Here is a 24,688-nt window from a genome sequence, read left to right on the forward strand (position 1 = left end):
AGCTCTGGTAGCGTAGTGGTTACAAATTGGGTTGCGAACCACAAGGTCACCATTTCGAAACTACCAGCTGTTCTGCGGGAGAAAGATGAGGCTTTCTTCTCCCATAAAGATTTACAGCCTTGGAAACCCTGTACAGGGTCGCTATGGGTCAGAACCGACTCCACAGCACATAACAACAATTACATATATATATATATGAGAGAGAGAGAGAACATCATCCAATTCTTGGTACAGTGACTATGTATTCTTTCCATCTTCTTTTGATATTTCCAGAGTCATTCAATATTTTGCTCATAGAATCCATCAATATTGCAAGTTGAGGCTTAAATTTTTTCTTCAGTTCTTTCAACTTGAGAAATTCTGAATGTGTTCTTGCGGTTTGGTTTTCTAACTCCAGGTCTTTGCGCATTTCGTTATAATATTTGACTTTGTCTTCTCAAGCTGCGCTTTGAAATTTTGTGTCCAGCTATTTGGCTTCCTCATTTCCTCCAGTCTCTTTAGCTTCTCTGTGCTCAAAAGCAAGTTACAGAGTCTCTTCTGACATCCACTTTGGTCTTGTCTTTTTTTCCTGTCTTTTAAATGACCTTTTGTTTTCTTCATGTGTTGAGCTTTGGGTTAATACACTGGACTGCAAAGTAGGTTTGAACCACAAGGTCAGAAGTTCAAGCTCACCAGCAGCTCCTCAGACACCCTATACAGGGTCGCTATGGCTTGGAATGGACTCGATGGCACTTAGCAACAACAACAATTATGTTCTTGACACTATCCCACAACTCTTCTGGTCTTTGATCATTACTGTCCAATGCAATCAAATCTGTTCTTGAAACGCTCTCTAAATTCAGGTGAAATATACTCAAGGCCATATTTTGGCTCTCATGAAGTTACTTTAATTTGCTTCAGCTTTAACCTATGAGCAATAGGTGGTTTGTTCCAGAGTCTGCCCCTGGCCTTGTTTTGGCTAATGATGTTAAGTTTCTCTATCATCTCTCATAGATATCATCAGTTTGGTTCCTATGTATTCCATCCAGTACCCATGTATAGTCACATTTTATGTTGTTGAAAAAGGTATTTGCAACGGATAAGTCCTTGACCTTGCAAAATTCTTTCATGCATTCTCCAGCCTCATTTCTGTCACCAAGGCTATATTTTCCAAAGATTGATCCTTCTCCTTTGTTTCCAGCTTCCCCATTCCATGCACCAGTAATTATCAATGCATCTTGATTGCATACTTGATCAATTTCCGACTAAAGAAGTTGGTAGAATTCCTCAGTTTCATGATCCCTGGCTTTAGTGGTTGATATGTAAATTTGAATAATAGTAGTATTAGCAGATCTTCCTTGTAGGTGTATGGAAATTATCCTATCACAGACAGCATTCCATTTTAATGTAGATCTTGAAATATTCTTTTTGACTATGAATGCAATGCTGTTTCTTTTCAATTTGTCGTTTCTGGTGTAGTAAACCATATGAGTGTCTGATTCAAAATGTCCAATTCCAGTCCATTTCAGCTCACTAATACCTATGCTATCGATCATTATGTGTTCCATTTCATTTTTTACTTCCAATTTTCCTATTTCACGTTCATCTATTTCACATTCTGATTATTAATGGATGTTTGTAGCTATTTCTTCTCATTTTGAGTTGTGTGACATTGGCAAATGAAAAGCCATAAAAGCTTAGCTCCATCCATGTCATTAAGGTCAACTCTGCTTTGAGGCAGCAGTTCTTATCCAGTCATATTTTGAATTCCTTCCAACCTGAGGGCTTCATTTTCCAGCACTATATTAGAAAATGCACTGCTGCTATTCATAAGGTTTTCAGAGGCTAACCACTCAGAAATGGTCTGCCTCTCCTTCTTCCTAGTCTGTCTTAGTCTGGAAGCTATTCTGAAACCTGTCCACCATGGGTGACCCTGCTGTTATTTAAAATACCAGTGGCATAGTTTCCAGCATCACTGCAATACACAAGCCACCACAGTATGACAAACTGACAGACACTTGGCAGGTAAGACACACCAATGCCCCATGAAGAGATCTGATATAATATCGTGACTTCCATGATGAGATCATCTACGAGCAGCCAATTGATTGAATGCGAGTTTTTTCAGTCTATGGCCTGCAGCATTCTTTATCTTAAAAGAGATCATAGGAGAGAGTAGAGAAAGGGGACTGTGAAGCTCCTAGCTCCAGGGGAACATATTGAGAGCTCCAGTGAATGCTGAAAGGAGACAGTGACCTTCCTCCAGAGCCAACAGAGAAAAAGCCTTCTTCTAGAACCAGCACTCTGATTTAGCTTTGTGATCCTTAAGGCTTTGTGACACCTTGGCTGTGCCTGAATTCTCAAAGATTTGGCAGTTAAGAAGTAGTAATCCCCACGATGAGTTCTAACATAATGCAGTCACCCCCATAATGTGATCTGATGTGATCAGTCCTGATTTGATATGATTATCCTATATCTCGGAAACCCTGGTTTGTATGATGTTAATGGTGTGGCGCTGTGGGTTAATTCACCAGACTGCAAAGCCATTTGAACTGCAAGGTCGGCGGTTCAAGCTCACCAGCTGCTCCTCGGAAACCCTATACAGGGTCGCTATGGGTCAGAATCGACTCGATGGCACTTAACAACAACAGTGTATAATCAGAACGCTCCTTAGAAGCAAGGATAGGGAGACTTTATCTTTCATACTTTTAACTTATTATCTAGCAGTGGAGACCAGTCCGTGGAGAAAGACATCATGCTTGGAAAAGTAGAGAGTCAGCAAAAAAAGAGGAAGCCCTCCTAAAAGAAGGATTGACACAGTGGCAGCAACAATGGGCTCAAACATAACAATTGTGAGGGTGGTGCAGGACCAGGCAGTGTTTTGCTCTGTTGTGCACAGGGTTGTCATGACTTGGAATTGACTGATGGCACCTAACAACAACAACAACAACAGCAGCAGCAGGATGTTAACGAGGTCAGATGCATCTACAGAATAGTTTGTATCTTGAGTCAATCTCTTTTGAGAGATAAAAAGAGAAATGAGCAGAGAAAGAGGGACCTACTATCACCAACAAGAAGAGCCAGGAGTGGACTTCATCTTTTGGGCCTGGGGTCCCTGCACTGTGATGCTTTTAGATCCAGGGAAAGATTGATGACAAGATACGTGGAGATCTCCAAGGAATGCGGGGTCAACAGATGCTGAAACATGAAACAATCTGTTGCTCTGATTGCTCTGAATTTTGACTGCTCTCCGCCAAACTGTGGACAATAAAGTTCTGTTTACAACATCCACTTGTGATATTTTATAGCAGCACTAGATAACTAAGACACAGGTTATCTAAGCCAAGAATTCCCTGGCACCTTCTTAATGCAAGTTGTTCCCTCTAATAACAGTTATGAAGTGTCTTTCACGAACTCACCAGCAGCTCCTCAGAAACCCTACACAAGGTCACTATGGGTTGGAACCGACTCAATGGCACTTAACAACAACATCAATTATAATAAATCAGGGAGTGGACTGACTGACTGACTGGTGTGGCACTGTAGGGTAAGCACTCAACCATAAGGTTGGTTTGAACTGCAAGGTTAGAAGTTCAAACTCACCAGCCACTCCTTAGAAACCCTATACAGGGTCGCTATGAATTGGAAGGAGCTCTGGTAGCATAGTGGTTACAAATCAGGCTGTGAACCTTAAGGTCATCAGTTCGAAACTACCAGCTGTTCCATGGGAGAAAGATGAGGCTTTCTGCTCCCATAAAGATTTACAGCCTCGGAAACTCTGTACAGGGTCGTTATGAGTCGGAACCGACTCCACGGCACATAACCAACCAACAACCAATGAATTGGAACTGACTTGATGTCACTTAACAACAACAATAAATAGGGGTGTTCTTTCCTCTTGGCTTCCCTTATCTAACCAACCCTACTTTCTGCCACAGACGGACATTTCTGATTCTCTTTTTCTGGCTTACCATTGTTGTTGTTGAGTGCCACCAAGTTGGTTCCAACTCATAGAGGTCCTATACACAACAAAATGAAACACTACCCATTCCTGTGCCATCCCCACGGTCTTTTGTTATGTTTGAGCCCATTGTTGAAGCCACTGTGAATCCGTCTCATTGGGGGGGTGGGGTCTTCCTCTTTTCCACTGACACTCTACTGAGCATGATGTCCTTTTCCTGGTACTGGTCCCTCCTGGTCAGGGACTGGTTTGACATGTTTTTGAGTTATCAGCCTCCAGCTCTCCACCCCTCATGTGGCCACCAGAATTAAAAGATGATGTTTGCATTCACCGCCTCTTCCTACCTGGGATCCCCAGTTAGAGGAAGGGGAGTGAACAAATAATCAACAGGTAGATAGACAACTGGTCTGGGTTTTACCCCATTATATCTTTATTACCTCTCTGTCTGAATCACTCTCTTAATTACCAAATCCAACAGACTCACCTTTTGCAGTTCTTTTGCAGTTTTTTTTTGTGTGTGTGTGTCTCACCTTCCCGATACTGTAGCAGCACATTTCTGGGAAGTGTTGTTCTATCTCCCATCCTCCCACCACACCTTAATTCACAGGGTTACAGTAGAGGAGTACATTTATACAATGTTGATTGGCTCAAGTGTAGACACCTGACCAAATTTAGCTTAACCCGGTGCTTTCCGTCCCAGGAATTTGGAATTGAGTTTATGATTCTCATCACCTGGCTGACCTTTTGAATGGAGATAATAAAACCTGGGAGCCATGGGTGATCATGCTTTCTATTATATGGATTGGAAATGGCCTTCAGATAAATAGATAAATAAATAGCAAAGCAGTTACACATACTAGGGAGAGTTGAATCTAGGAGATCAAAGGATGTTAAGACCCTGTCTCCCTCTTTCTCTGAACTCTGCCTTCCTTCAAGCTCAGGCAGTCTCTGTCCACAAAGCAGAGATGATGGCCACTGACAGGTCTTTATAATTCAACACCTCCAGAAGAGAGACCTGTATCTTCTATGTCCATATTCCAAATCTTTAAGACGGCTTTGATGAGTTTACTTTGCATCTCTCTTCAGAAACTGTGGCCTGTCTTAGTAAAACAAAACTTAAAAGAAGGGAGTAAGTGCTATGGCTTTAATCCTAGAGTGGTGAGAATGAGGGAAAAGCAGGAAAGGATGGGATGCAGCACAAGGAATTGTTTGCTGGCTACATAGTCATGATGAACTGTGAAGAAACACTTGACAAGTACACCCCCTTGGCCATGTGGGATGTCTCTAAATAGACTGTATGGAGAATTATACCTGGAAACAGTCCATTAGAGGAAGTAGATTAGGTTGTTCTAGCCTGCTCCTTCCTGTCTTTTGTTTCCCATTGACCAGTTTGCCCCATGACAGTTAAATCCCTGTATTTTTCAGTTGCTTCATTGACTCCTTTAGCAACTGTTCAGGAAATATCCCACACTATACAATGGCATGTCATTAGGATCTGAAAGGTACATGAAAAAACAGAGAATTCATTTGTACCACTGGTTGACTTCAGGTAGAATTGTGAGGTCTTGACTCTGAGTTGGTCAGTCATATCTGAGGCTTATGGACCAAGTAGCTAATGATGTGAGAGCCAAGTGAGGTGGAGACTCTGAAGAGACACTTGACCAAGATGTGGGGATCATTATGAGTGGTCATCTGGGTTCTGTGCCTGTTTCTCTGGCTGATGGGGCTTAGGAGGGGGCACTATAACAAGAAACATGCCAACTGCCTGTCCCTCATGTCAGTTCTGAGTCTTAGAAAACCAGATGCCAAAATAGGGTTTAATGCAATGATTAGGGAAAACACCTGAGAGAGAAAATGTAGTGGTTGCTGAGGAAGACTGGGAGTGCCATAGGACTTAAGATGGTAATGCAGGTCTAACCTGGTGAAGGAGAGGGGAGGAAGGAGCTTTAGGTGGAAGTGCTTAGATGGCGGTGCAGTTCTAAGGAAAGTTTGGCAAGGATTTTGAACCAAAAATATCTATTAGAAGAATACTGCTTATTTCAGGAGCTGGCCTATCCAAAGTCCCTGCTGTGCTCAATCATTGGCTGGGAAGTAAGGCTTGGGAGTGGAAGTTGTGGATTTTAGATCTCAAACAGCTGGGCTGTCAGTCAATTATGCTTGCCCCTGACAAAGATCTGAGAGCTGAAGTCTCCCTTAGCACCACACAGAGATGAGGATTCTACAAACTTGCGGGGGCTCAACTTAAACCCATGACTTCTCCGTGCTCTGCTCTGACTCTCCATTTAGAGGCTAGTATTTTCCTGTGGTAGCAAAACCCAAGTGTAATAGTAAATGCCCTCATTTCTCTTATCCCTAACCCCCACAATGGTCAATCCTTTCAATAAGAACTTGGCAATAGGACCTCTGCCTATGCATCCATCTTCTCTCCTTTCTCATTGCTGCTGGTGTGTTCAGGTCCTCAGTACATCCTGCTTAAACCGTTGTGGAAATCTCCAAATGGAAATTCTGCAACTCTGTTTCATCCTATTCTCTTCCTTCTTCCTTTCATCACAAACTCTCCATAGCAGAAAATAAAATCCAAGGCCTTTGATCTGACTAAAACAACTTTCCAGATGATTCTTTTTCTTTCCTGTTTCTTGAATGATCCCTTGCTTCCTTGTATTTGCTCTGGTGGTTGGTTGTGTGCTGTGGAGTTGGTTCCGACTCATAGTGACCCTGTACAAGAGTATCTGAGGCTGTAAATCTTTATAGGTGCAACAAGGTTCACCTTTCTCCCACGGAATGGCTGGTAGTTTCAAACTGTTGACCTTGAGGGTTAGCAGCCTGACTCGTAACATCTAGACTACCAGAGGGGTTGCCAAACAGGCATGCTCTTTAGCAGTTCTATTTTTCAAGGCCCAGTTCAAATAGACATCCTCTGCCAATCTTTCCTGAACTCCTTCTACTATTAACTGGGGTAATCTTTGTTTTGTTTTAAAACTCTCAGAACACATGAACGCTATCTCTTTTTAGCACTCTTGCTTTTATTTCTGATCAAAGAAGGTACACAGTGAGATAGAGGGGTGTGGCTTAAGGAAGTCCACTTGGCTGATCTGTCTACAATGCTATAACCTAGAGGAGTTTGTCTTTCAGAAACTCATCTTTAAACCTTGCAAACTCAGAAGTCTGGTTCTAATAGTAAGCAGACAGTTGAACGATCTCCCAGGGGTGTTCTTATATTCACTAAGCTCATAGAAACTGATGTTTCTCTAAACCAGAACAATCGATCAATTTACAGTGAAAAATACAATTAACTGGACTCCTCTAGGTGGTAGATCACGCAATTCTGTGCTTTTATGTAAGACATTCTCTGGATGAGCATGAACTCACACCAGGAAAGCACACTGATCTTAAGAAGCACTTCTTAATATATGAGGTTGTCACCCCCCACACACACACACAGGGATGACATGGACAAGAAGATCCTAATGGTCAGGTCAGCTTGACTGAGACAGGGCTTAGAGGATCAGTGCTGCTTGCTTCTGTGATTGCCTTGTTTGGGGCCACCATGGGTCATCATGTCCTGTGGTTTGGAGTCTCTCTCTAAACATGATATAGAATGACCGATTAACAAGGCTTCTGTTTATGAAATTACAACCACATGTCTGTCTTGTCTTCTTGGAACTCCATCCAGATCAAATGGATTGTTTTGTCATTATGCTTGTAGATAACCTCTTGCCTTACCCCCTCAGAGAACAAATTAGGATCAGTATTGGACTGCTAACACCAACGTTGGTAGTTCAAACCCACCAGCTGCTCTGTGGGAGAACGATGAGGCTGTCTGCTTCCATAAAGATCTAGTCTCAGAAACCCAACATAGAGTGGCTGAGTTGGAATAGACTTGATGGCAGATTTGGTTTCCTTTGTGGTTAAAATAGCTTAAACTGTTACCCTGCAATAACAGCAATCTCAACACCTCATAACAACAAAGGTTCCTCTTTTTATTTATTGCAAATACAGTTTTTCTTTTTTAAGAAACCTTTTTATTTTGAATTGGGTGAGGGTTTACAAAGCAGATCATCAGTTTTCCATTCAACAATTCATGCACATTTTGTCTCATCTCAATGATTATAATCCCCTCAATGTAGCATTACATATTCCATTCCCTCCCCGTATTTCCTGTTTTCCATTCCCTCCCTGTATTTCCTGTTTTCCATTCCTCCTTCTTTATTAACCTTTCTGAACTTTGTCCTTGGTAAATGCTGCCCTTTATCTCAAATGGTTGATTATTCTAAGGTGTGGGTATCTCACTAGTGTTATTGTTCCCCTTACGTTGTTGTTGTTGTTGTTGTTAGGTGCCATTGAGTCTGTACTGATCCATAACAACCTTATGCACAGCAGAACGAAACACTGCCCGATCCTGGGCCAACCTCATTACTGTTGCCATGCTTGAGTCCATTGATGCTGCCACTTAGCCAATCCATCTTGTTGGGGGTCTTCCTCTTTTTCTCTGACCTCCACCTTACCAAACATGATATCCGTCTCCAGTGACTGGTCCCTCCTGACAATGTCTGAAGTATGAGAGACGAAGTTTGGCCATCTTGGCCTCCAAGGAGCACTCTAGCTGCATTTTCAAAACTGATCTATTGGTTCTTTTGGCAGCACATGGCACCTTCAATATTCTTCTCCAACACCATAACTCAAAAGCATCAATTCTACGTTCTTCCTTATTCCCCTTATAGACCTGTCTATTGTTTGATAGCGAGACCTGGTGTGGTGCTGTGGGCTAAGGCACTGAATTGCAAAGTTAGTTTGAACAATAAGGTCGGTGGTTCAAGCTCACCAGTTGCTCCTAGGAAACCCTATACAGGGTCACTGAGTCAGAACAGACTCTATGGCACTTAACAACGTTGTGTGATTGAAAATTGACCCATGGAGAATTCAGTTCCTAATTGAAAGGATGATTAAGAGCCCTAGTCTTGGTGCTCCCTCAGTCTCTACCTGACCAGCAAGCCTGGTCTCTTTAATGATTTTGAGTTTTGTTCCACGTTTTTCTCCCACTCTATGACTTTCTAATACGATCCCTTTCAGAGTAGTTGGTAGTATTACCTGCCACCTTCTAGTTTTTCTGGTCTCAGGATCTTGAGACTGATTGATGTTCATGTGGTCCACTGGTTTATTTCTTACATTACATGTCTCTGCACCACACCGTCATTTTGGGAGCAAAGCTGGAGAAGCAGCTCTACTTGGGGCATGCAAAGAGCTCTGGTTGAGTTGGGCTGCTAATCTCAAGGTCAGCAGTTCGAAACTACCAGCTGTTCTGTGGGAGAAAGATGATGCTTTCTGCTCCTGTAAAGATTTACAGCCTTAGAAATCCTATGCAGGGTCACTATGAGTCAGAACGGACACCACAGCACACCAGCACTACCATGCTCATGGCAGAAGGAAAAAAGGCAGAATCTTGAGATGGCTCATTCCACTTCCACTCACAGTTCACTGACCAAAACAAGTCACCTAGCCAACCTTGAGGTTATAATCCTCTCTTAGGATAAACCACATGGGGAGGGTCCTAGAAAAGGGGAGGGTCCTAGAAAAGGGGAGAGGCAGAGAATATTGATAATAATAGTCTACAGCAAGGACTAATATTCAGTCTGTATATACCAGTATGATTGTTACGTTATGATATTGACTGTTAAAATACTGAAATACTTTAGAACTAGCTGATAAATAGCTGTTGTCTCAAGCCTCCTCCCAAGTTCCCTTCTCTGAGTTCCCCAGACTCCCTATTCACAAGCCAGCAGAGGCCTATATATTCCTTCTGGAGCCCACCTGGCTTCTGATCTGCTTGGTTCCTGAGTACTACCTGTTCTTAAATATATTTAATATCACTCTTGTCTAATTTCTTCTAGTAAGTCTATTATGTTTAATTCTGAGACAACCTGATTTCCAAGCTTAGAGGAAAAACCAAGGCAGTCCTATGTGCTAACAATTCTTAAATAATAGCTGTTATTATGTTCTGTCCAGTAGGTTCTGACTCATAGCGAACCTGTATAGGGTTTCTGAGGTTGTAAATCTTTGGGGGAGCAGAAAGTCTCATTTTTCTCCTGTAAACAATATTAATTAACATTAATTTGCCTTGTTTCTTACACATTTTTACATGTCTTTCTCTAACAAAGTGAATCTTGTGTAACAACTGCTGAACAAATATTTAAGATTTACCTGACTTTTCCCTCTTAGCTAAATTTCTGTACTCTCTCTACATAGTATTTATTTTGGATCTTTATATTTTAAAATGTCATTATAATTAACTTTTATTTATAACACTGCAATTTACAAAGGACTTTCCTTCCCCAAACTCCCAGGAGGTAGGAATTTCATCATTTTACAAATGAAGAAATTGCAACTCAGTGAAGTCAGGTGACTTATTGCTAGTTAGGTTTTGGTCATTCTTTCTTCAAATATTTATCCTGAAGTGCCTGAAGTGAGTCTTATTGAAGCCAGACTTGAAACCAAGTGAAATCAAGCTTTTGGGGGGGCGGGAGGTAATTTGACCCTGGTGGTAAGGTGGCCGAGAATTGTGTAGTTTATTACAAATGTGTAACATTTGTAATAAACTACACAATTCTCGGCCACCTTACCACCAGGGTCAAATTACTACCTCCAAAAGGCAGTATCATGTTGATTTTATTGAGGATTTCTCAACACATTGTTTCAGAAAGTCTGCAAGGTAATTTGTGGAATTCAAGGGTACCATTAGCATGGACAGTCCCATTCCTATGTGTTTGCGTACCCAACTGACTTATTGTAGATAATTCCATTCAATATGTATTTGATGAAAACGTTGTAGAGCTATTAAAAAATTTTTGAAACTTAATAGCTATGGGGCCTTAAATTCCATAATCCTTTTGAGATTACCTTTTATCATCTGTAAAATGGGAATAATACCAATGCCCTCTAAATGATTGTGGATATGAAAGTATAAGTATGAAAAAGAAATGGATGCTCATTTTAGCTGTGATTTACACTTGTCTTTGAAGTTTTTCACTCTGTGTTCAAAAGTGAAAAACAATGTCTATGCAGACATAAAGTTATAAGATGAACATTCTTGGGAAGTACTGTTCTTTCTTCTGGAGTGTATCATTTTACAATTTTGGCATTAAATCCCTCTTGTATGAATTTGTGGCGTTAATAGGTAGCTATCATGCAAACCTGTTCACTCATTCTAGCATTCTTAAGTAGTTTTTCGCCTCTCTCCCAGTTCTCCTTCCCGCCCTTGCCCCCTACAATTAAAAAACAACAAATTACTGATCTCCAAAGTTTAAAAGGAGCGCAGCACAGCAGAAATCCCTAATAGAACACCGTAGAGGTCACCAAGCAACGCCTCCGAATCTCCTAAAAAAGGGGTGTTATCAGATCTCGCTCTCACCCGGACGAAGACGGCGCCCCTTCCCAATTCTCGCGAGACTTCAAGTAACTCAGCTTCTGCGCACTACAAGCTACTGGGAGTCGAGGCGCCAAGGAAGGGGGAGGGGAAGGGGGAGACGGTGCAAACGGCGTGGCCGCCATCTTGTTTGTGCCCCCGCTTAGCGCGCGCTCCGTTCTCCGTGACGCACGCTTCCCCCTCCCCTCCGCCCTGCTCGGGCCTCTGCACTGCCCAACACCGCAGGAGCGCGGGGGCGGCTCCAGTTCTTTCCCGGACTCCAGAGCAGAGGCATGTGAGTGTGCGGGAGCCTAGGCGGGCGGGAGGAAGGGTGTGAGAGTTGAGGTGAGCGGCGGCGGGGGGAGGGGCAGCGTTTCCCGCCTTTAGCGGAGACCTCACTTCCCTCGCGCGACCGCTGCAGTAGTTCTGTCCGGCCTGCCCGCCGCCATGTTGTGTTCTCGCCGGGCCCTACGCTGTCGCCTCCTCTGAGCTCTTGGGGTCCGTGCGCCTCGTCGGCCCGGCCCGCGGGCTTTCTCCCATTGGCGGAAGGCGACGGCGGGGGGGCTCGCTCGGATTGGTCGGTGGCGGGGAGGCCGCGGACCTGGCACCTTATTGGTCGCGCTGACTCCGGACTAGGGGGTGATGGGGAACTAGAGGCTGCAGGATGAGCGCATCCTGGGTGTGGGCTGCTGGGATGATGACCCCCCTACGACGCAGGCGTGAGGTGGAGGTTGGGAGCCAGCCGCGAGGCCTCTGAGGGGGAAGGGAAAGTGATGGATTGTCAAGTACTTTGATGTTACCCATCAAAATGCCCCAGACTAGGGGTACTCCTGAATCCAGAGGCTCCTTATTGTAACTTGCAAAGCCCAGGATGGGGCGTAGCAGCCCCTAGGGTGTTAGGCTTGGGAACAGCGAAACTCAAGTTACCGGAAGAGGGCATCGTCGAGATCCAGGGGTTCTGGACTTGGAGTGTGACAGAGTTTGGAAGTGACCCTGAAGTCCCAGGATGTCAGATCTGAGGATATGATATAGGAGCAAAGGACGTTAGATAGGGCTTTTGCAGCAGCAAGTGACCATTGAACCAGTGGAGCCGTGGAGTGCAGAGTTAGGAGACTTGGGATGTGATGTGACCCAGACAAGGCTGAGAGGGTGTCCTATTGGCTAGATGTGCCGTCTTAGTAACTGAATGCCAAGCCTAGAGCACAGCCAGACAGTAAGTATCAGATCTCTAGTTATGAGGAAAGTCACTATGGGACCATTTGGGGGAACATTTTTGGACTTGGGAAGTACATGTATTAAGAGAGCAACTGTAGGACCAGCACCTTTGAGATATTGTGTGTGAAAAATTCCTCACTAATAAAGATAAGGGTAGGGTAAAGGTTTTCAAAGTTACACTTTCAAAGAAATATTAGGTATCTGGCAATTATTTGTTGAATGAATATTAGATTCCCCTTTTCAGGAAGGGAGCTTAGCAGAGATCTTGGCTCTTGGTTCGTTTGTTCTCTTTTAGGTGTCTAAAAATACTGCACCACACACATATTTACAAAAAAAAAAAAAAAGTCCCAAACTGAAATAAACCAGACTTAGCATTGTTCTTCTTGACTTAAGTAAAAGGACTTGTCAACATTTTCTAGTTAAATTTCAGAAGCTTTTATGCGAATCCAGAGTTATTAGAATCAGCTTGTTGGGGTTATATCCAATGAATGTAGTGACTAAAATTGTTTTATATTTACCAAGGCAGAAGGAACATGGAAACACATTTATGTTAAACTGTTTTGTTTTTCTTTGTCTATATTGTTTCTGATGGATATGACACTACTGCTTTCATATCCATTTTAAGATTTCTGTAGTTTTTTTCTTTTTAATTTCTTACTGTGAATTCAGTGAAGATTTACAGACAAGATCATCAATTTTGCAGTCAACAAATCATAAACACTTTGTTTCATCTCAATGACTATAATCCCCTCCATGTAACAACCGTTATCCTGCTTCCTCACTGTGATTTCCTATTTGCATTCCACCCACCTTCCTATCACTTCTCAACTTTATCTTTAGCAATATGATGCTCTTTGATTTTGTATGATTGAACATTCTATGGTGAACATACCTTGCTAGTGTTGTGTTCTCCCCCCATCCATACTCTTGTAACCCATTTACTGCTTGGCTGCAAATTGAGCCCCAAGGGTGAGTTTCTTTCCAGACCTGGCCTCCAGGTGAGAACCATAGTCTCAGGTGTCCTGTAGTTTAAAAATTTGGTCAGTTTTATGTGAATGCAACTAAATTTTTGAGAGAGGAGAAAGTAGTAGAGGAAGAGAACTGACATTCTGGTACACAGAGTAGGCATTTATTTCCCCCATAATGTAGGTGAGGAATTGATAATCAGAGAGGTTAAGTAAATTGTCCTGTGTCACTCAGCAAGTGGTTAATTTGGGATTCAGATCCAACTTGCTTGATGCCAAAACCTGTAACTTTTTATCTGTTATGTCATGTTATCAAAATACATTTAACTAGTCATATTCTAAGACTTATATTTCAAAGTGAGTGGTTTCTGAGTCTTTAAAAGTGCAGAGTTTATAAGAGTTTATTGTTGCAAGCATTCAGACTATAGAATTGTACCCATACAGAATATGAGTTCTTCAATTAGGTGTTTCTATTGTGAAAGTAGATTTAGGAAGTAGATTGCTGGATTTTTTTCCCAAATCCGGGTAGGTAACAGGAAAATTAGAATCCTGGTGTGGCACTGTAGGATCAGCACTGGACTGCTAACTACAAAGTCGGGTGTTCAAATAAACCCATCAACCCTTCCTTGGAAACACTATTCAGCAAGAGTGGTGAACTTTTTCTGCCAATATTTGTAACATCGCAGGCCATGCAAAATTATCAACTTAAAAATTAGCCTGCTGTATTTGGTCAAACATTTAATTAACTCACCCAATAAGCGCTGAACTGCAAGGTCAGTTTGAATCGCAAGTTCGACAATTTAAATCCACCAGCCACTCCTCAGAAACCCTATAGGTGTTGGAATCGATTCAATGACATTTAACAACAACAACAATGTTACAGTTAGAACTGGTTCCCTTAGCAGGTGATTTCGTGGGGCTGAACATTCCCCATCTCTGCTATGCAGGGTCACTGTGAGTTGGAACTAACTTGATGGCATTTAACAACAACAGGAAAATGACATACAGAAACTTTAAGAATCTGGATTCTTTCAAATAAGACTTTATAACATTGCAGACATAGTAATTTATGCCAAGCAGTGGGGAACTACTTTGTTGTTGTTAAGTCCCGTGGAGTCGATTCCAACCCATAGTGACCCTGTATAGGGTTTCCAGGGAGCAGCTGGTGAGCTTGAATTGCCGACCTTGTAGTTCAGATGGCTTTGCAGTCTGGTGCATTAACCCACAGCACCACACCAGGACTCCGGGGAACTATTGAGTGCATAGTATAAAGAGCTCACTCGGTAGCTTTTCAAACATCACCAGTTCCTTAGGATGTTTGTCTCCAAACACCAGAACCTGTTCAAAGGTTTAGTGCTTTCTTCAAACTAGGTTTTACTGATTCTAAGAAACATTTATTCTGAATGAAGTATAACATTAAATCAGGATGCAACAAAATATTTTAATTCCAATTTTGCATGAAAATCTTTTAATCCATTTTTAAAGGGAGCTCTGGTAGCGTAGTGGTTACGAATCGGGCTGCAAACCGTAAGGTCAGCAGTTTGAAACTACCAGATGTTCCGAGGGAGAAAGATGAGGCTTTCTGCTCCCGTAAAGATTTACAGCCTCGGAAACCCTGTATAGGGTCGCTATGAGTCGAAATGTACTCCACAGCACATAACAACAACAACAACAACAACAATCATTGAACTAAAAGTCTTAATTGCTTTATGTCTTGGTGTGATAGGGTAAATATCCTAACCTCTCCTGTTGTCAAGTGTCATTGAGTCGGTTCAGACTCAGGATTTCTGAGGAGTAACTGGTAGGCCTGAAACTGCCAGCTTGTGGTTTAAATGGACCTTGTGGTACCATGCTTATCCTACAGCTCCACACCAGGACCCAGCTTCCTCCTATCACCCTTTTACTGCAAATACCTTTTTTAAACAACATAAAAGATGATTAGGCACATGGACCTGACTAGATGGAATTCACAGAAGTAAAATGGACTATGTCTATGGAGAGAGATAGTGGAAAAGCTCCATATCATCAGCCAAAACAGGGCCAGGGGCTCATATGCAAATTAAGACTGAAGCTGAAAAAAATGAAAATAAGTCCATGAGAGCCTAAATATGACCTTGAATAAATCCCACCTGAATATAAAGATCATCTGAAGAACAGATTTGATACATTAAACACTAAAGACCGCAGACTAGAAGAGTTGTGGGATGACATCAAGAACATCATACAGGAAGAAAGCAAAAAAGATCATTAAAAATGTAACAAAGAAAGAAAAGACCAAAATGGATGTCAGGAGAGACTCTGAGACTTGCTCTCCTGCATAGAGATGCTAAAGCAAATGAAAGAAATGAGGAGGTTAAAGAATTAAATTAGAAAATTTCAAAGGGCAGTTTCCTAAGACAAAGTTAAATATTATAATGAAGTGTTTAAAGACCTGGAGTTAGAAAACCAAAAGAAAAGAATACCTCAGCATTTCTCAAACTGAAGTAACTGATGAAAAAAAATCAGTCTTCATTTTACAATACTGAATGATGTAGAAAGCATCAAAAGAAGATGGAAGGAATACACAGAGTCACTGTACCAAAAATGGTCGATGTTCAACCATTTCAAGAGGTAGCATGTGATAAAGAGCCAGTGGTATTGGAGGAAGAAGTCCAAGCTGCACTGAAGACATTGACAAGGAACCAGGCTCTGGGAATTGAAATCTTTTAACAACACTGGAGGCACTCACTCGTCTATGCCAAGAAATTTGGAAGACCGCTACCCGGCCAATTGATTGTAAGAGGTTCATATTTGTGCCCATAAAGAGGGTGACACAATGGAATGTGGAACTGATTGAACAATGTCACTAATATAACATGCAAGTAAAATTTTGCTGAAGATCATTCAAAATGACAGGTTCAGACAAGGATGTGGAACGAGGGATTTCATTGCTGATGTCAGATGGGGCTTGACTGAAAGCAGAGAATATCAGAAAGATGTTTACTTGTACTTTATTAACTGTGCAAAAGCTTTCGACTTTGTGGATTATGATAAACTATGGATAACATTGTGAAGAATGGGTAGTTTAGAACACTTAATTTGGCACATGAGGAACCTGTACATAGACCAAGAAGCAGTTATTCAAGCAGAACAAGGGGATTCTGAATGGTTTAAAAGATTTGTGTCAGGGTGATATTCTTTCATTATACTTATTCAGTCTGTATGCTGACCAAATAAGAAGCTGGATTATATGAAGAAGAATGTGGCATCAAGATTGGAGGAAAAGTGACTAACAGCCTCTGATATGCAATTGATACAACTTTGCTTGCTGAAAGTGAAGAGGACTTAAAATGCTTACTGATGAAGACCACAGCCTTCATTGTGAATTGCAAGTCAATATAAAGAAAACTAAAGTCCTTACAACTTGACCAGTAAACAACACCATGATAAATGGAAAAAAGATTGAAGTTGTCAAAGACTTCGTTTTACTTGGATCCACCATCAGCACTCATGGAAGCTGCCATGAAGAAATCAAATGACATATTACATTAGGCAAATCTGCTATACAAGACCTCTTTAAAGTATTCAAGAGCAGAGACGTCAGCTTGAGGAGTAAGATGCTACAGACCCAAGCCATGGTAGTTTCAATAGCCTCATATACATGTGAAAGTTGAACAGTGAATGAGGATGACCATAGAAGAATTGATGCGTTAGTTAGAGTTACGGTGTTGGAAAAGAATATTAAAAGTATCATGGACTCTGCCACCACCGCCTTCTTCTGCTCCTGGTGCTGCTTGTGTGCTGGTTCAGGGCAAACCTAGTACCTCTTTTGTGAAGCGGCAGCTGAGGAGACTCCTGCACTCACCATGGCGGCGGATGAGAAACTCCAGGAAGGAGTCAAGACTGAGAACAGTGATCACATTAATTTTAAGGTGGCGGGGCAGGATGGTTCTGTGGTGCAGTTTAAGGAGGCATGTACCACTTAGTAAACTAATGAAAGCCTATTGTGAACAACAGGGTTTCTCAGTGAGGCAGATCAGATTCCGATTTGATGGGCAGCCAATTAGTGAAACAGATATAAAACTGCACTGTTGCAAATGGAAGATGAAGATACAATTGATGTGTTCCAGCAGCAGACAGGAGGTGCCTTCTAAAAAGGGGGCCCGCTACTTTACTTCAGAACTCTTTTCCTACCGACCAAGAATACATTCTCATTTGGTTCCACCACATCCTGACTACTATAGTATAGTTTTCTCTATTCTTTCATTTCCCTGTCCCCATTTCTTTATTGTATGTAAAGTAACTGATACATGTGCACAAACATATTGCATTTGTTCATATTGTTTGTTTTTTGGGTTTTCTTTCTTTTGGCCAATGGTATGTTTTGACTGACATCAAGTTGAGATGGGATGGGGGAAAATACTGGGTCTGTGAAAATTCCCCCTTTATCCGTTATGTCCATTAGTGGCATGCTCATTCAGCTCTTATCTTTATATTCCAGTAAGTTATTTTGCTCTTACTGTTTAACAAAAGACAACAACATTTATCATTGTAAAATAATTTTATAACTTTTTTTGTACAAGCTGTTACAGGTAAGGCAATCTGTCTTTAAGTTGTTGTTGTTAAGTGCCGTAGAGTCGGTTCCAACTCACAGCGACCCTGAACAGGGTTTCCGAGGCTGTAAATCTTTACGGGAGCAGAAAGCCTCATCTTTCTCCTGAGGAACAGCAGTAGGGGTAATTTATTCGAAAAGAAATGAGTCCTAGATAGTTTCCCCTTAAAGTCAAGTGTCTTGTTGTTTAAATAAACTTCTTGTTAAAAAAAACCCAAAAAGAAGTATCATGGACTGCCAGAAGAATAAACAAATCAGTGTTCTTAGAAGCCAGGATGGTGAAACTTCATCTCTCATACTTTGGACATGTTGTAAGGACCTGGAGAAGGATATCATGCTTGGCAAAATGGAGGGTCCGTGAAAAGGGGAAAATCTCCCAAGAAGATAGATTGGTACAGGTGTAGCAGCATTGGGTTCAGGTGTAACAATCGTGAGGATGATGCAGGCCCAGGTAGTGAGTGTTTCATTCTGTTGTGCATCGGGCCGCTATGAGTCAACTGATTTGATAGCATCCAACAACAACAACAGTAACAGTAAAAATAAGATGTATCTTTATATAATATATAGAGAGCTGTATAAGGAGTCCTGGTATGGCACTGTGGGTTAATGCACCAGACTGCAAAGCTGAACTGCAAGGTTCACAGTTCAAACTCACCAGCTGCTCCTTGGAAACCCTATAAAGGGTTGCTATGGGTCAGAACCGACTCGATTGCACTTAACAACAACAACAACTACATCTCTATATAATATATAGAGATATAGATCTATCTATAATTTTTTAAAATGTTTTATTGTGAATTATATGATAGTTTACATGGGAGAACATTAGTTTTACAGTCATTCTATCGTGTATCGTTTCTTTCATTGCCATGGTTCCAGTCCCCTCCATGCATCATCAACCAACCAAAGGGTATACCCTGCAAGCCTGCCCCCTACACTACGCACCCCCCCCCCCCCCTTCGGCACACAATCTCTTTCCCCCCCCCCCCCCATTTTGGGTAGCCAATGTCCAAGTTGCCCATCCCTGTCTACTCTGTATGTGGAGGGGGTAGGAATGATTCTTTATCTATACATTTTTAGCAGTTTCGTTCTGTTGTGCATAGGGTCACTATGAGTTGGTACTGACTCAGTGGTACCTAACAACAACAATCTGTACGTACCTTGGTTTGGTGCTGCATAAGCACTTCACTGTTATCCATAAGTTTGGCAGTTCAAACTAACCAGTCTCCTAGAAAATTTATACAAGTTGTCACTATGAGTCAGAATTGTTAATGACAAATTTTGCATATACAGTTATATGGAGTCCTGGTGTGGTGCTGTGGGTTAACGAAAGCGCTGGACTGCAAAGTCAGTTTGTACCACAGAGTTGGAACTGACCCGGCAGCACTTAACAACAACAATGTAGTTATATATGTGTATGTATGTATATGTGTGTGTGTGTATATATATATATATATGTGTGTGTGTGTGTGTGTGTATGTATAAAGGAGCTCTGGTAGTGTAGTGATTTTGGGCTGCTAACCTTTTGGTCAGGAGTTCGAAACAACCAGCCATTCCATGAGAGATTTACAGTCTTGGAAATCCTATGCAGGGTTGTCATGAGTTGGAACTGACTCCACGGCGTACCACCATATATATATATGTATGTATCTGTGTGTGTGTGTGTGGCACTGTGGGTTAATGTGCCAGACTGCAAAGTCGTTTGAACTATAAGGTCAGCGGTTCAAGCTCACCAGTCACTCCTCAGAAACCCTATACAGGGTCGCTATGGGTTGGAATCGACTCGACAGCATTTAACAATAACATATATATATATATTTATATTCTGCTCCCATAAAGATTTACAGCTTTGGAAACTCTGTACAGGGTCTCTTGACTCCACAACACATCACCCCCATATCTATCTATCTATCTATCTATCTATCTATCTATCTATCTATCTATCTAGTTATATAGTTATATATGTGTATGTAGTTTTTAAGTGCTATATAGTTGGTTCTGATTAATAGAAACACCCTTTGTAGGGTTTTCGAGGAGCGGCTGCTTTGTGGTTAGCAGACCAGTATGTATCCTACAGTGCCACATTAAGGCTCCATAAATGTATCTATTCAAACCCACCAGCTGCTCCTTGGAAACCCTATACAGGGTTGCTAGCAATTGGAACTGACTCGGCAGTACTTAACAGCCACATCTGCATGTGCGCATGTGCATGCATGTGTATAATTCATTCAGGCAACATTTCTTTTTTTTTTATTTGGTGTTCAAAATTTTAATCACAAATATTTGTTTTTTAATGCAATGATCAGGGCGAATCTTTGCAACCCAAAGCTGTACAGCCCTCAGTTTAAATATTGATGGAAACTTCATTTGGACTTCAGGAATTCAGCAAACATCTCTTGAAGAACTCATACCACTGTCCACCTTCATTCTACAGCAATCTTTTAAACCCATGGCCACTTGCTAAATTTTGTTATCCAGAATTGACCAGCTGAGAAATATTGAACTCCCAGAAGGTCTGAGTAGGTCTGAGCTTGTATTAAAACTTGTGAATATCAGTGTTGTCTTCTAAGCAGAAATTGCATTAATGTTTTATACATTATAGGCAGTCCATATAATCTTATTTAATCCTTAAAAAATTATTCTATTATCTCATTAATGCTTATATATTTTTCATTTGGTCAAAAATTCATTACACTAGAGAAGATACAAGTTTTCATCTCTTGATTTTATTTGTAGAGAAATGGAGGCAAAGCATTGCCATGGTCACAATCCCCTCCATGCATCATCAATCAACCACAGGGTATCTTATACCCCCGCACCCCCACCCTGGTCATCAGCACACAGCCCCTCTCCCTCTCTGGGTCTAAAGTCCCCAGCCACTTCATCTTTCCACACCATCGTCTCTGCCTCCATCTATGGCATCATTGCTTCTCAGGGTAGGGTCCCGCTCTCCGCTCTTCTCCCTTGGTGATCACAGGGACTTCCGCTCCTAGACTGCAAAGTTAATCACTCCCCTCCTTACTACAATATGTCTACCTTTACATTACATTTACATTTCCAACCCTCACAATCAGTCCTGATAACAATTCACTATTGTATTACAAGAAACCTATCTGCAGGAAATGCATTTTTAGTGCTGAGTTTGGAATCAGACCTAGGAAAGAATTCTTTCTGCAATGCGTTTAGCCTCTGTATGAGACTGGGAGCAGGTTCTGAACGTTGCTGAGCCTTGGTTTCTTACTCTGTAAAGCAGCTCTTATAATACCTACTACCTTAGAGATTTACAGTCTCAGAAACCCAATGGAGAAATTCTGCTATGTTCTACTTGGTTGCTATGAGTTGGAATTGGCTCAGTGGCAGTGGGCTTGGTTGGTTTAGTGTAGAGTAATTAGGAGAGTTGAATACAATAGCATATATGCTCCGTGCTTGTCATTGAGTTGTTAAGAGCTGTTGGTTCTGACTCATAGCCACCCTGTATAGGGTTTCTGAAGAGCAACTAGTAGGTTTGAACAGCTGACCATGTGATTTGCAGTCCAGTGCTTACTTTTACAGAGCCACACCAGGAGTTCCTATCATTGAATGAAATGAAATTTATTAAATGAAAGAACACATTACTTTCCTTTTTTAGAATAGCATAAAATCTGGCCTTTTGTAAATTAACTGTTCTGTCGTGTACAATAGTATTTCCACACGGGGAGCAACCACTTGACATGAAAGAAATAATCTAATTTAGTGTGCTGTTGTGGTTTAGGAGCTGGTTTTCAGTGGATCAGTGTGAGGTCAATATTAGTTTTGACTGTATAAAGTAGTAGGACCATTTGTTTCAGGGAAAGTCTGTCTCTAGATCTCTACTACTAATCTTTTGGCACTGAGTGCTAATGACTGGTGAGATTCAAACTTATATATTTGTCAAGTTGCAATGATTATTAAAATCTAGAACCACCAGTTTTATGCTTATGTCTATAAGGGGAGACATGCCTTATAGTTTTTTTTTTTTAAGTTTTTGTGAATTATGTGATAGTTTATGTGGGAGAACATTAGCTTTACATTCATCGTATCATATTTTGTTTCATTACAATGATTACAATCCCCTCCATGCATCATCAGACAACCAAAGGATACATCACCTCGCAAGCCTGCCCCTGGCCGTCAGCACACAGCTCCTCACCCTCCTTGAGTCCAGAGTCCCCAGCCACTCCATCTCTCCATGACACATCATCTCTGCCTCCACCTCTGGCGTCACTGCTTCTCTGGGTAGGGTCCTACACTCTTCTCTTCTCCTGTGATGGTCCTGGGGACCTCCACTCCTGGACTACAAAATCAGCCACTCCCCTCCTTTTGTTACAAAACATCTACCTTTACATTTCCAACCCTCACAGTCAGTCCTGATAGCAATTATTCACCATTGTAGCACAAGAGTCTTATCCTCATCTTTTATCAGCCCCATCCAGACAGATTGGAAACCACTCAGTGAAGATTCTATCTTCCCCTACACCTTCTGGAACTAGGCTCTCTCTTGAAAGCTTGTAAGCCAGTTACTTCTTGGTTTTGTAGTCCTCCCATTTGGGGTAGCCAATGTCTAAGTTGTTTTTCAACCCTGTGTACCAAAGGAGGGGTGGGAATGATCTTCGCTGTAAAGATTTGTTCCCACTTTTGAGCTAGTGCATCCATAAGTATAGGTCAAATTCATCAAATAGTAGCAGATTACTCTTTTTTTTTTCCTCTTGTTTCTTCTAGTCGAGTTCTGATCATCCAGTCATTGAAGCCAGGTCAAGTGGGTACTATCTGTAGGTATGTCCTGTATTAGAGCCCTCACATTTGTCCCTATTTTTTTATTGATGACCTTTATAATTCTGGGATTCACATTTAGGTCTTTAATCCATGCTGAGTTGGTTTTTGTAAAAGGCCTGAGGTAAAGGACTTGTTTCAATCTTTTGCATATCTCTTTCCAGTTCTGCCAGCACCATCTGTTGAAGAGACCATCTCCTCCCCATGCAATATACTTAGGCACTTTGTCAAAAATCAGTTAGCTTTATGTGGATGGGTTAATTTCTGGATTCTCAATTCTATTCCATTCATCAATGTATCTTTCATTATACCAGTACCAGGCTGTTTTGACCACTGTAGCCCTGTTGTAAATTTTGAAATCAGGAAGTGAGAGGTTTCCAACCTTATTCTTATTCTTAAGCAGTGCTTTGCTTATCCTGGGTCTTTTTCCTTTCCATATAAAGTTTGTAATTGTTTTTTCCATCTCTTTGAAGAATGTCATTGGAATCTGGTTTGGGATTGCATTATATATGTAAATTGCTTTGGGCAGTATTGACATTTTCACAATGTTAAGCCTTCCTATCCAGGAGCATGGTATATTCTAGCATTTTTGTAAGTCTTTTTTGGTTTCTTGTAGTAGTGTTTTATAATTTTCATTGTATAGGTCCTTTGTTTCTCTGGTTACATTTATTCCTAGATATTTCATCCTTTGGAAGGCTATTGTAAATGGTATTGTTTTCCTAATGCCCTTTTAGCACTATCATTGTTACTATAGAAGAATCCAACTGATTTTTTTTTTTAACGTTTTATTGGGCATTATATGTTAGTTTACATGGGTGAACATTATCTTTACATTCATCCTATAGTATTTTGTTTTTTATTTTTACTTTTATTATTGCAATGATCACAATCCCCTGCATGCATCATCAAACAACCAAAGGGTACACCCCACACGCTTGCCACCCTCCAACCCCCCCACCTCCCGGCCACAAGCACACAGGCCCTCTTCCTCCCTGAGTCCAGAGTCCCCAGCCGCTCCTTCTGTCCACAGTCATTGTCTCTGCCTCCATCCCTAGTGTTTCTGTCTCCCCCGACAGGGTCTCACACATCTCTTTTCTCCCTTGATGGTTCCAGGGATCTTCACTCCTGGACTGCAAAATTAGCCACTCCCCTCCTTTAGTTACCAAACATTTACATTTAGCTTTCCAACATTCACTGTCAGACCTGATAGCAATCATTCCCTATTGAACCACAGGAGACCTATCGCCCTCACTTTTTATCAACCCCATCCAGACAGGTTGGAAACAATTCAGTGGAGATTTTACCTTTCCCTGTATCCTCTGGAGCTAGGTTCCCTATTGAAAGCTTGTAAGCCAGTCACTTCTTGCCTTTGTAGTCCCCCCATTTTGGGTAGCCAATGTCTAAGTTCCCCATCCTTGTCGGCCCTGTGTACCAAGGGGGTGAGAATGATCCTCACTGTAGAGATTTGTCTGCTCCTTTGTCATACTGCATCCACAAGCATAGGTCAAGTTCATCCACTTGTAGTGAGTTACTCCTTTTTTTTTTTTCCCTTTCTTCCTCTAGTCCTGTTCTGATCATCCAGCCATTGATGCCAGGTTAAATGGGTATGATTTGCAAGTGTTGGTGTTCTTTTGCATCTCCCCTCACTTCATATCAGCTGGGTGCTTCACACTCCGTTCTAGTCCTCTAGGGCCATGTCCCTGCCCCTGGGCCCAGGAGTCCCTAAGTCTCGTCATACTGCTGGTTAACCAGGTCTCAATCCAGGTTAACAGGAGTCTGTTGGATGTGGT

The 24,688-nt window shown here is 41.6% G+C and overlaps 1 protein-coding gene and 1 pseudogene across 4 annotated transcripts in view; both read left to right on the top strand.

The window, feature by feature from the left end:
- The first annotated feature begins 11,354 nt into the window (after positions 1-11,354).
- NFYC (nuclear transcription factor Y, gamma) overlaps positions 11,355-24,688 on the top strand; it is a 114,644-nt gene continuing 101,310 nt past the window's right edge. For 2 of the 4 annotated variants that reach the window (XM_006867594.1, XM_006867595.1), the window contains exon 1: positions 11,355-11,630. The gene's annotated coding sequence lies outside the window, so the exon portion shown is untranslated. The remainder of the gene's footprint in view (positions 11,631-24,688) is intronic. The other 2 variants (XM_006867596.1, XM_006867597.1) reach the window with 2 other exon arrangements.
- LOC102825766 lies at positions 17,365-17,652 on the top strand (annotated as a pseudogene).

Source organism: Chrysochloris asiatica, unplaced genomic scaffold, assembly GCF_000296735.1.
Source record: "Chrysochloris asiatica unplaced genomic scaffold, ChrAsi1.0 scaffold00106, whole genome shotgun sequence".
NCBI lineage: Eukaryota > Metazoa > Chordata > Mammalia > Afrosoricida > Chrysochloridae > Chrysochloris > Chrysochloris asiatica.